At 46.5% G+C, this 12,020-nt stretch overlaps 1 protein-coding gene across 7 annotated transcripts in view; it reads right to left on the reverse strand.

The window, feature by feature from the left end:
• Positions 1 to 10,499, reverse strand: part of ARHGAP8 (Rho GTPase activating protein 8) — a 107,247-nt gene extending 96,748 nt beyond the window's left edge. For 2 of the 7 annotated variants that reach the window (XM_039541761.1, XM_039541719.1), the window contains exon 1: positions 10,086 to 10,367. The gene's annotated coding sequence lies outside the window, so the exon portion shown is untranslated. The other 5 variants (XM_039541728.1, XM_039541743.1, XM_039541735.1 and 2 more) reach the window with 5 other exon arrangements.
• Positions 10,500 to 12,020: the final 1,521 nt, after the last annotated feature.

Below are 12,020 nucleotides of genomic sequence, written 5' to 3' on the forward strand. Positions count from 1 at the left end.
TAACTTTCCCATCTCCACATGTACACATCTCCTGCAGGGTGCAGGACGGGGATCCAGGCTGGAGCAGGGGGTTGGGATGAGGGGGGTGAGGGCTCTAGCTGGGGGGTGGGGGAGTGAGGGATTTGGGGTACAGGAGGGAGCTCCAGGGTGGGCCGAGGGGTTCGGAGTGGAGGGGGCTCAGGGCTGGGGCAGGGGTGCAGGCTTTGGGCGGTGCTCACCTCGGACTGTTCCCCAGATGCAGCAACATGTCCCTCGGCTCCTAGGCGGAGGTGTGGCCAGGTGGCTCTGTGTACTGCCTTCGCCCGCAGGTGCCACCCCCGCAGCTCCCATTGGCCATGGTTCCCGGCCAATGGTTCCCGGCCAATGGGAGCTACGGAGCTGGCACTTGGAGTGGGAGCAGCACGTGGAGCCCCCTGGCCGCCCCTGCACCTAGGAGCCAAAGGACGCATCACTACTTCTGGGGAGCCACGTTGAGCCAGGTAGGGAGCAACCTAGCCCAGTGCCAGCCAGACATTTAATGGCCCAGTCAGTGGTGCTGCCCAGAGCCAGAGTCCCTTTTCGACCAGTTGTTCCGGTCAAAAACTGGACACCTGGCAAGTGACAACCCTAGTTGCAACACGCACTACGGATAAAGATACAAACTTGCAAGCTCTACACAGACTTACATAAACCTACATCATCAACACATTTAATAACATCGTTTAGCCCCTTCTCCTCTATCACCATGACACAAAATAAGAAAACTTATAACTTAGTGCCTTCTATAATTACATTCCTTCTGATATTGTACAAGGTATTTAATAAACAGTATGTAAAAGCAACAATGCACATCCAAGGATATACTTTCAATACAGAAGAAAACAAGGGGGGGGAGGAGAATAAATGTTGGGATGGATGGAGACAATAGTGATAAACGATCACACAACAGCCGGGAACAGGCTAGAACCTTTAGATCTGTTCCTTAGCTGGTGTAAATTCTCATAGCTCCATAGACTTCAGTGGAGCCATGACTATTTACGCCTGCTGAGGGTCAGTGCCTTTTACTGGTCTTTCTAATCTTTCCTATATTTGGTCCTTTTAAAGTACAATATATTCACTGACTACGTAAGTAAAGTTGTTTAGTGGTTGAAGCAACTTCAAACTTACATATTTTGTTTTAGAGGCATTTTCTGAATATTCAGCAGATGCTGGCATATTACTAGACCTCCAGAGGCACAATCTTTCATATTTACTTCACCACCATTTGTTCACAGAGTGTTCAGTACGTATTCAGTTTGTCATCTTAGTCTTTGGACCATAACCAGTTTGTTCCCATTAAGATCTGAAATAATTATTTTTAGACCAATTTTATTTTTCAAAAATAGCCTCACTAGTCCTTAGGAAGATTTGAGGGGCACATTTTAAATGTATTTAGGTTCCTAAAGAAGCAGATAGGCATTTTGATGCTGAAAAGCTCCCTCAGCTTGATCAGCTGGGCTATCAGCACAGAAAGTCATGCTGCTTAACTTAATATTTGCTTAGCAGTTAACTTTTAAATAAAATAGACAGAAACGCTAATAGAACATACTGAGCACCAGTAAACACAAGGGCCTGTGGAGTCATGCTGTCTAGGTCTCCTCTCTGGGCCTTGATATTTATGTTTTCTCTTCACTTCAGGTCCCCATGCTAATACCAGTAAAATTTCTATAAATCATCCACTTTTCTGTGCCTCATCAGTAAAATGGGTATACTACTACATGAAGCTCAGATTTAAAAAAAGCATCCCTATTGTAAAGCATTTTGAGATTTACTGATAAAACTGCTTATATAAAAGCTAGGCATTCTTACTCATGACAGCGAGTGCTTAATCTGAAGCACGTCCTTAAATTCCACTGAAGTCAGATTAAAGATAAGCAAGTGCCTAATTGTTTTCCAAGATCACGGACTCAAGGAAGTGTTATTTAGCTTGATTAATGAGGGGCCAGTTCTTCCGCTTCACAAGTAATCCCAGTGAATCAGATTCTGTCACTCAAACTCATGCTGAGTAGTATATCTTACTTCATAAGTGTTGCTATTGATTTCAATGGGACTACTGTGGAGTTAGGTATTATTCAACATTAGTAAGGGTGGTAGACTCTAGCCCAGTGAGAATAAGGCTAGAAGAACCAGGCCCTTACTGCTTGTAAAGCATTTTGGGCCAGATTGTGATGTACACAGTAAGTCAGAGTCTTACTTCTTGAGTAGTCCTATTAATTTGAATAGGACTACTCAAAGAGTGAGCCAATAATTCAGTGCCAATAATGGTATCCAACCTACTTCTTGGTGAGCCTCATTTGAAAAGTAGAATGCTTTTCTACCTCTTCTTTGATATGTGAATTCAAATTTTTTTGTTTGGTTTAACAAAGAAAGAAAGAAATTTAATCCAGCTTCTGTTCATTTTTTTTAAAACATTATTGTAGACTTTTCTCTTAATTTGATTTTACAATCGTCAGAAGAAAAATGTTTTAAGTAACTTATCCCAATGGCAGATAAAGATCATACGGTTCTAGAGTCAACTCATTCACATTTCCTGCACATTGATAAAAAAAATGAAACTGTAGGTGACTATTTAGAATGTTTTAGGCATTTAAAATTATTTCCTCTTAAAAGAGCCATTTACAATAATTTAATACTTACTACTTTTGAGGCTGGAGCAAGAGGTTATTGTAACTTTACAAGGGACACTTTCAATTTAAAAATCACATTTCTGTCAAAAACTGCTTTACCTACTATTACCACAACTAACACCAAAGATTGAGATAACTGACAGAGATTAGAGAAAGGTTTTCCCTCTATTTTACAGTTTGCTTATTTTATGCATCTGATGGCATTTTGTGTATAGTCGGTTTCACTGTCTTTTGTGCAATCAGGTGGTTTTCCTTTTGTAGATCTTTCACACAGACAAAAGAGAAAATATTTTTTTTTAAATAGGAAAACGTGGTTGAAAAAAATAAAAAGTTGTCAGACGGACCCAGGACAGATGCAATTTGCAGAAAGTACTTAAGATTAATTTGTTTGAAACTGATTAGCTTTCAAGTTTCCTGCAGCAGATTATTAAGTGTTTACAAATGGGATGTCACCTGATACCAGTCACCATAATCAATGAGGTCACAACTGGTAGAACAAGGACCACAGATTAAGGTAATAAAAAATTAGCCTATACATTTTGAATTATTTTTAACGTGATGTGTGGAAATAATGGACTAAATCTTCTGTCTGCAGTGATGACCACTGAATATGAAAGGGAACCTTCAATTTTTGTTGCATTTTTTCTTCATTTTTTTTTTCCTTCTCAGGATTAGATAATTTAGCTTTTGAGTCTGACTTGCAGGATCCTGACTGCAAAATTAAGCCTACAACTGTTAGTCTGTCAAGCCTATTTAATCTTTCTATCAATTAAGGCAGCATGTATATTACACCCAGCTATTGAGAAAAGCAAAGCTGTAAACATACAGCAACTATCCATGCTAGGTATAGTTTCCAAAGAATTTTTCCACCACTTGGTACATTTAAAAGGAGTTGGGACAAGACCCTGACAAGTAGATTTTCATAAATGGTCTATCCCACTTTCCTCCTGATTGATTTAACTCCTATCAATAAAAGTGGAAGAACAGGCATGGATGATGCAAGGGTAATTTATTCAAGGTTTAATGTAAGAAACATTGTTTTCCTAGTTGCAGATAGACTCCACTGAAGTCATCACAAGTTTTGCCATTAACTTCACTAGAGCCAGAGTTCTATCCTCTGCCTACTCCTTACACTTTTTTCAGCCTGCAATAGTTTGTTGTACCAATCTCTTTTAATGAACTAAAAAATCAGTGACTGCACTCATCATGAATGCAAAGTCACATTTTTTAAATGAATTCAGTTTTAGTAGACCGTGTACTATTCTGTGGCAAATATATATCTCAGTCATTGACTGACCATCTATAATATACATGCAACATGGGGAATGGACCTGTCACTTTTCCGCTCCGAAAATGTAGGGTGCAAATCCAGTGCACTAATGGAATATTTTTCACAACAAAGTCAACTTTTAGATATATTCTACCCAGCAGATGGCAGTGGGGTACGTACACACAAGCAAGCGCATTGTAAACTTTTGCAGAGTTGAAACTGCTAAGGTGACTGGGTACAAATCTATTGAAACTCAGTATAAATAAGCAGGAGCTGCTGAGAGTTTGAGAAATTCTTTGATGTTATGGAGTTAAAATTTTGTTCTGAAGGCTTTGCTGAAAGCCAATTTCCTGTGTAGTGTGCCAAACCTTAGAGTTTTAGCCTGAGCCTCAGACTTCTAAGAGGTTTATCATACCCTAAGAACTGCTTCAACAATCAGAAAATTTTGATTGTGCACAGGCATTTGCAACTTTGACTGACATTTAACAGAATAGAGGGGGAACAGAGTTCAGACAAACCACAAAGAAGATAGTTTGTGAGATTCACATTTCTCATTGTCTCTGTCCATTTAAAATAGGATACATTATTTTTCTCTTTCGAAAATGTTCAGGTTTGTTTCGAATAGCAGAGAAAAGCCCAGGTGGCAAGGGAAAGGGACAGGGAGGGGAAAAAGCCTGTGGAGAACGGTAAGCAGGTCTGTACCCTTCCCAAAGAAGTCAGTGGCTCTTTACAAACGGGAAAAAAAACAAAACAAAACAAAAACATGCCATCAGCTTTCTCGTTCCAAGAATCTTCTCTGAAACTTCTCCCCCCTCTGGAATATTCCAGTATTCCAAGGCATGTTTCAAAACACAATGGAAAACACAAGTTTCAAAATACGCATGTTATCTGACATTTAGGCCTTGGCTACACTGGAGAGTTGTAGCGCTGGTGGTGGCTTTACAGCGCTGCAACTCACTCACCGTCCACACTTGCAAGGCACATACAGCGCTGTATCTCCCTGGCTACAGTGCTGGCTGTACTCCACCTCGGCCTGGGGAATAACGACTGCAGTTATATGGTGTGGCCACCAAAAGCACTGTTATTGGCCTCCAGAGGTATTCGGAGGTATCCCAGAATGCCTGTTCAGCCACTCTGCTCATCAGTTCGAACTCTACTGCCCTGGCCTCAGGTGACCCGCCCTTTAAATGCCCCGGGAATTTTAAAATCTCCTTCCTGTTTGCTCAGCCAGGTGTGGAGTGCAATCAGTGAATCTTTCTAGGTGACCATGCCTCCACGCGCCAAACAAGCCCCAGCATGGAGCAATGGCGAGTTGATGGACCTCATCAGTGTTTGGGGGGAGGAAGCTGTGCAGTCCCAGCTGCGCTCCAGCCGTAGGAATTACGATACCTATGGGCAGATATCAAGGGCCATGACTGGGACGCGCTGCAGTGCAGGGTTAAAGTGAAGGAGCTGCGGAGTGCCTATTGCAAAGCCCGCAAGGGAAACTGCTGCTCCGGTGCTGCCCCCATGACCTGCCGTTTTTACAAAGAGCTGGACGCGATACTTGGGGGTGACCCCACCGCCAATCCGAGGACCATGATAGACACTTCGGGGGGGGGAGGAGGAAACCGAGAGTGAGGGTACTGGGGTGGGGGGAGACACCCCGGAGTCCCTGGAGGCATGCAGCCAGGAGCTCTTCTCAAGCCAGGAGGAAGGTAGCCAGTGGCAGCAGCCGGTACTTGGTGGAGGACAAACAGAGGAGCAGGTTCCCGGTAAGTGGCTTTTATTTTCAGGATGGAAATTTTTCGGGAGAGGAGGAAGGGTTAGGGCTGTATGCATGCATGCCTAGATGTGGAATAGCGCATTGATGTGGTCTATCACGTCGCAGTAATCTGCCTCGGTAATCTCTTCAAAAGTTTCAGCCAGAGCGTGGGCAATGCGCTTGCGCAAGTTTATTGGGAGAGCCACTGTGGTCCGTGTCCCAGTCAGGCTAACACGTCCGCGCCACTGTGCCGCGAGGGGTGGGGAGACCATTGCAAGACACAGGTAAGCTGCATAGGGGCCAGGGCCGAATCCACATTGCTGTAGAAGACCCTCCCGCTCTTCCCAGGTGACCCGCAGCAGCGAGATATCTTCCAGGATCAACTCCTGTGGAAAATGTTGGGAGAGTGTTCAGCGTAGGTGCCCCCTGCAGCTGTTTGCTTTCCCCAACTCACAGAAACCCCAGTACAGCCCTGAAGCAATCACCATTACTCACCATTTCGGGGCTCCTGTGGGTTATGTGCGCTCTCTTTGGTATGGGAAAATTATGCTATTGTAAAGAATGTTACTCCTTCACTGTGTGGGAATAACTGTCTGAGATATAAACAATGCTGCCTCTGTTAAGTGTTGCCTTTTTTGCCTTTCCACAAGCAACCTTGAGATCTCGGCTGCCCATGTTATCAACAGCTCAAAGACTCCAAAACCTCCGGAAGAAGCCGCGAAAAAGCAAAGAAGACATGCTGCAAGCAGTTATGCAGCACTCTGTCACAGAGAATCAAAAAGTGAAGGACTGGAGGGAAAGGGAAAGCAGGATCCGCCAGAAAAACGCAGCGGCCAGGAAGAAAAGCACAAAGCAGCTGATAAGCATCCTGGCGCGCCAAGCGGACTCTATCCAGGCGCTCGTAGCCATGCAGGCAGAGCACTACCGCGCCAGCCCCCCCCATCCCAAAGCTCTTTCCCTTGTGCCCCAATGTCAGCTCAAAACCCCCTTCCCCAGGATCCAGGTTCTTACCACCACCAGCTGCCTCCAACACCTGTACGTTCACCAACCAGCCCTGAGAACTACGACCCTTACCCTCTGCACTCAACCCCCATCACCATGCAGTATAGGCATCCTGAAGTGCAACAGTCATTGCACAGCACTCCAGACAGGACATATACAATCCTGTGACTGTACAGTTCCCCACCCCACCCCCCTGCCCTTTTAGGTTCCCAAAATGTTGTGTGTCTGTCAAAGTTATTTTCTTTTCAATAAATGAATTCTTGGCTTTGAAAACAGTCTTTATTCTTGCAGAAAGTCAAAGATACCTTAGCCCAGGAAAGAAACAGGCACTGCAAATCAGCTTAGGAAACACAGATTCCTACTAACATTGTAACCACTGCACTTCACTCCCGTGCAAGGCACCAAACATTACTGTTGGTTTTCAGCCTCAAATTCCTCCCTCAAGGCATCCCTAATCCTTGCAGCCCTGTGCTGGGGCTCTCTAGTAGCCCTGCTCTCTGGCTGTGCAAATTCAGCCTCCAGGCATTGAAACTCGGAGGTCCATGCCTGACTGAATCTTTGACCCTTCCCTTCACAAATATTATGGAGGGTACAGCACACGGATATAACTGCGGGGATGCTGCTTTCCCCCAAGTCTAGCTTCCCATACAGAGATCGCCAGCGGCCCTTTAAATGGCCAAAAGCACACTCCACAGTCATTCAGCACCGGCTCAGCCTGTAGTTGAACCGGTCCTTGCTCCTGTCAAGGTTCCCTGTATATGGTTTCATGAGCCACGGCATTAACGGGTAAGCGGGGTCTCCAAGGATCACAATGGGCATTTCAACGTCCCCTACTGTGATCTTCCGGTCTGGGAAAAAAGTCCCTGCCTGCAGCTTCCTGAACAGGCCAGTGTTCCAAAAGATGCGTGCATCATGCACCTTTCCAGGCCAGCCTGTGTTAATGTCAATGAAACGCCCATGGTGATCCACAAGCGCCTGGAGAACCATAGAGAAATACCCCTTCCGATTAACGTACTCGGATGCTAGGTGGGGTGGTGCCAGAATAGGAATATGCGTCCCATCTATCGCCCCTCCACAGTTAGGGAAACCCATTTGTGCAAAGCCATCCACAATGTCCTGCACGTTCCCCAGAGTCACGGTTCTTCTTAGCAGGATGCGATTAATGGCCCTGCAAACTTGCATCAACACGATTCCAACGGTTGACTTTCCCACTTCAAACTGTTACAACATTTGTTTGAAATCACTCAATATATTTATTTAAAAAGACAACTTTCTATTGAAGCATTTAAAGGTTCTGGAAACATTCCATTCTTAAGTTTACTGAAGACCTACTTTTATGAAATCTAACTTTGGGGCCAAAATCATGCAATCCTTTAAACAACTTGCCCTAGGTCACAAGTCAGCAAAACTGAACATACATTCCAACATTCCTAATCAATAGATACTGGACTGCAGTGTCCACTCATTCTTGAGGTGGGATGTCCAGAGGTAGAGAGAAGCCTGTTCCTGCCTCTGGCTAAAAAGACTTTAGTCTTCATGTTTGCCAGCCAAGCACTTTTGAACAACATAAAATTTGTAAGTTATATACATTATCACACACAAGAAGCTACATTAAAGTAATGTTATGATTGCAAAGTCAAGCACTCAAAAATTAGGATGTGCTAGAATTAGGTTTGCCTTTGCAACCTTAATTTAGCTCACTCATATATATGCATTATGATACAGTCTTTGTTTATATGACGATATACTGTGCTCTGAATTAAGCAGGGATCCTGGGGGGAAGACTTTAGCAAACTATTAAATCTTTTAAAAATTTGAGCACATATTTATGTGCCATGTCACATAATATAGAAAGAAAAATAGGTGAAAAAATTAAAAACTCTGAAAACTGAAAATATATTTAAAATGGAGTAAAGTTTTATAAAGCAATGGGGTGGCCTTTGAGCTCTGCTATAATGAAAGTCAAAGTCAAATGTCCGCCAGTGAAGGTAAAATGTTTTACAATAAATGCAGAACTATTTCCCCCATTCCACAGCACACACTTCTGCTAAGACATTCCCATTCTCTACCCACTTCCGTTTCTTTGTTAAAGACATCTAAGGCATTGAACCTGTAATTATTAGTTCCCTGGCAGACTGCTGAACCTGTGTGACATGGCTGCCCACCCACATAGTGTCAATTGCAGAAAAAGGGCTTCAATCATAGCTCAACATTATGATTTCTGTACATTAACTACTCATCAGAGAAAATAATAAAAACCTAGCAGTAGCTATTATTAAAAATATATACTGCTTTGTATTTATACAGGAGTGCCTGGGATTCAACAGGCAGTATTAAAACAAGTATTTGCTATAATAAATCATTAAACTGTGCTTGGCTTAAAATATATATTAATAAAAAGTGTTTTTAAAATGATGCCTCTTACTCTTGGCTTCCTGTCTTGCAAGGGATGTGTTTGTTATATTGCCTGATAACAAGCACACCTGTTGGGAACTATTTGTTTGTTTGGCTGGCAAAGAGTTTTGACCTACAGCAGAATCTCAGAGTTACAAACACCAGAGTTTCAAAAAGTGACCAGTCAACCATACTGGAACTAGAAGTCCGGAATCAGGCAGCAGCAGTCAGGAAAAAAAAAAAAAAAAAAGTTCAGTACAGTACTGTGTTAAATGTAAACTACTAAAAAATAAAGGGAAAGCAGCATTTTTCTTCTGCATAGTAAAGTTTCAAAGCTGTATCAAGTCAGTGTTCAGTTGCAAACTTTTGAAAGACCAACCCCAACTTTTTGTTCAGCGTAACAAACAAACATTTTCAGAGTTAGGAACAACTTCCATTCCCAAGGTATTGGTAACTCTGTTCTACGGTCTAGCTAAAACACCAGCAGCAGGAATTTGGCGGAATAACAGCGGTTAATCTAAAAACCGGGGACGTCTCTAAAAACTCCAGCCAAGGCTGAGAGGTTTTTTTTCTTTCCTTCTTCCACCATCCCAGAAAGTACAAGTCCCCTGCAGCCTAGAACAACAGCTCCTTCGCCCTGCCACAGACCAAGCCCCGCAGGAGCAGCTCCCGGGCACAGGTCTGCGCGACGCACGCGGCCTTGGTACGCTGGGAGCAGCAGGGAGGTGGGGGGAGCCGTGCCCTTACCTTAGCATGGGAAGCCCGCGGGAAACAAATCCCACCGGGGTGCGGGGAGGTCGGGCCGGTTGGGGCTGGGGGGGGGGGGGAGACTCACTGACGGGCTGGGGAGACCCGCGCAGCGTACACAGGGCAGCCCCGGGCTGCTGGTCCCCCTGGGCGGGCCGCAGGGAGGAGCGCTGGGCAGCGCAGCCTGTTGCGCGCTCGCGCCCTGCGAGGAAATTCCGACCAGCCGGGTCCTTCCTCGCGCAGCGCAGCCCGGCTGCCCCCCCCCGAGCGCCCCTGAACTCACCCGCGGCGGCCGCGGCTCCTGCTCCCGCGCAGCCAGGGCGGGACCAGCACGGTGGGCTCCGCAGGCGGCTCCCGGGGGAGCGGTGCCTACCTGCGGCGGGAGGAGGGGCGCGGCGGGAGGCGGCTGGCAGCGCGCAATGCTGCGTGCACACCCCGCCCGTCTGCCCCGCAGCTGCCTTCCCGCGGCCAGCGCAGCCCAGGGAGAGCTGGAGACAAAGCCGGCGAGCCCGGCCCGGGCCCCCTCTCCCGCCACTGGCTCTGTCCTGTGCTCCGCTCGGGGAGCGCCCTCCCCCCCGCAGTACCTGAGTAAGCGCTGCGGCCTCCCTTGTTTTGGGGACAAGGAAGGTCCCCAGCCGATTGTGGCTTTCGCTGGGCTTTTAATGAGGCGTGCGGGCTGGGCTCGCTTTGTTCAGGGCCCACAGCCTGGCTGAGGCAGCGCCAGAGCCACATGTAGGAGGGGAGGCAGTGTGGGCAAGTGGGCAGAGCACTGGACTGGGACTCGGGAAATGTGGGTTGTTTTCCTGGCCCTGCCATTGGCCTGCTCTGCTGGGTGGCCTTGAGCAAGTCACTCTGCCTCTGTGTGCCTCAGTTTCTCCATTTGTAAAATAAGAAGCATGGGGCGCTCTGTAAGTGCTTTGAGATCTACTGATGGAAAGAGCTATGGAAAAGCTCGGTATTATTATTTTGCATGTGAGGGCCCCAGATTTTTACAATGTAGCCATGGATCCATCGAATTCTTTTTTCTTCCTAGGTGGAAGGAGCTGAAATTTTCTTGCTACAACTCATATCTCCTCTATGATAATGGACTCAAGAGCACCCAGTTATAACACTGGGTGTAATACAGGTAAAAGTATTGTAGATGAGAGCCAAGCATCTCCATGACTTTGGGATTAAGTACTGATGGCCTCCAGGGAGGGGCTGCTTCAGGAGGAAAAGGCTGTTCAGCCTGAGGTCATGTCAGTCCCAGAAAGTTTTACCAGTAGCAGTTCCCACAACATTCAGCTGCAAACACTGCGATTTTACTAAGGTGCTTTTACATATGGCTGCCTTGGCTACTGCAGCAGATCCTCACAGCACCACATTGTATTGGCTTCCCAGTGTCCCTGGTACCACCACCTGGTGCAGTGCCTTGTGGGAAAATAGGGGGTGATGCATTGTGGGAAATCAATGGGCCTCTCAGGGAATCTTGGAGTTTGGAGTGTAGGTCCCAGAAGTCCCTCTGCTCCACCTCCATCCATAATTGTCTCTTTTTTTTTTTTTTTTTGGCCACTTTCTAAAATTCTGAGTTTCCTCTGTCCCATTCCATGATTTGCCCTTCTTTGTGCCAGTTTTCAGTATCTGCCATCCTGCAGTCAGAAGCATGGATGCTAAACACATCTGGGGGCAGCTACCATGTCTGTTTAGAAACAGGGCAATGGATTATTTTGTATTTGTGGAGCCACAATTATCACCACAGCAGCTGGCCATGCAAGAATGGAAAAGAGTACTGAGGAGAGTGGATGATATGGACACTGACTGAAAGTCGCCAGCTGCTACAGGCATATAGTGACCAGCTCCACATGGTGGAAAGGTGGTTCTGGGACTGTGAAACAAGTATTGAGTGGTGGGGTCAGAGTATGATGCAAACCTGGCCTGGCCAGTCATGGTGACACAGAACTTTCAGATGTGGAAGGCCAATTCTCTGAGGGCCGCCCAGAGAATTCCGGGGGCCCGGGGTCTTCGGCGGCGGGGGTCCCCCGCTCAGGGGCGGCTCTAGACCCCAGCGCGCCAAGCAGGCGCGTGGGGCGGCCCTTTCCCTGGGGGGCGTCTTCCCGCGGCTCCGGAGCCCGGGACGAGCGGACCTGCCGCAGTCATGCCTGCGGGAGGTCCAGCCGAGCCGCGGGACGAGCGCCCCCTCGTCCCGGGGTCCGGTCGACCTGCCGCAGGCATGCCTGCG

The sequence above is a fragment of the Mauremys reevesii genome, linkage group 1, assembly GCF_016161935.1.
Source record: "Mauremys reevesii isolate NIE-2019 linkage group 1, ASM1616193v1, whole genome shotgun sequence".
In the NCBI taxonomy this organism is placed as follows: Eukaryota; Metazoa; Chordata; order Testudines; family Geoemydidae; genus Mauremys; species Mauremys reevesii.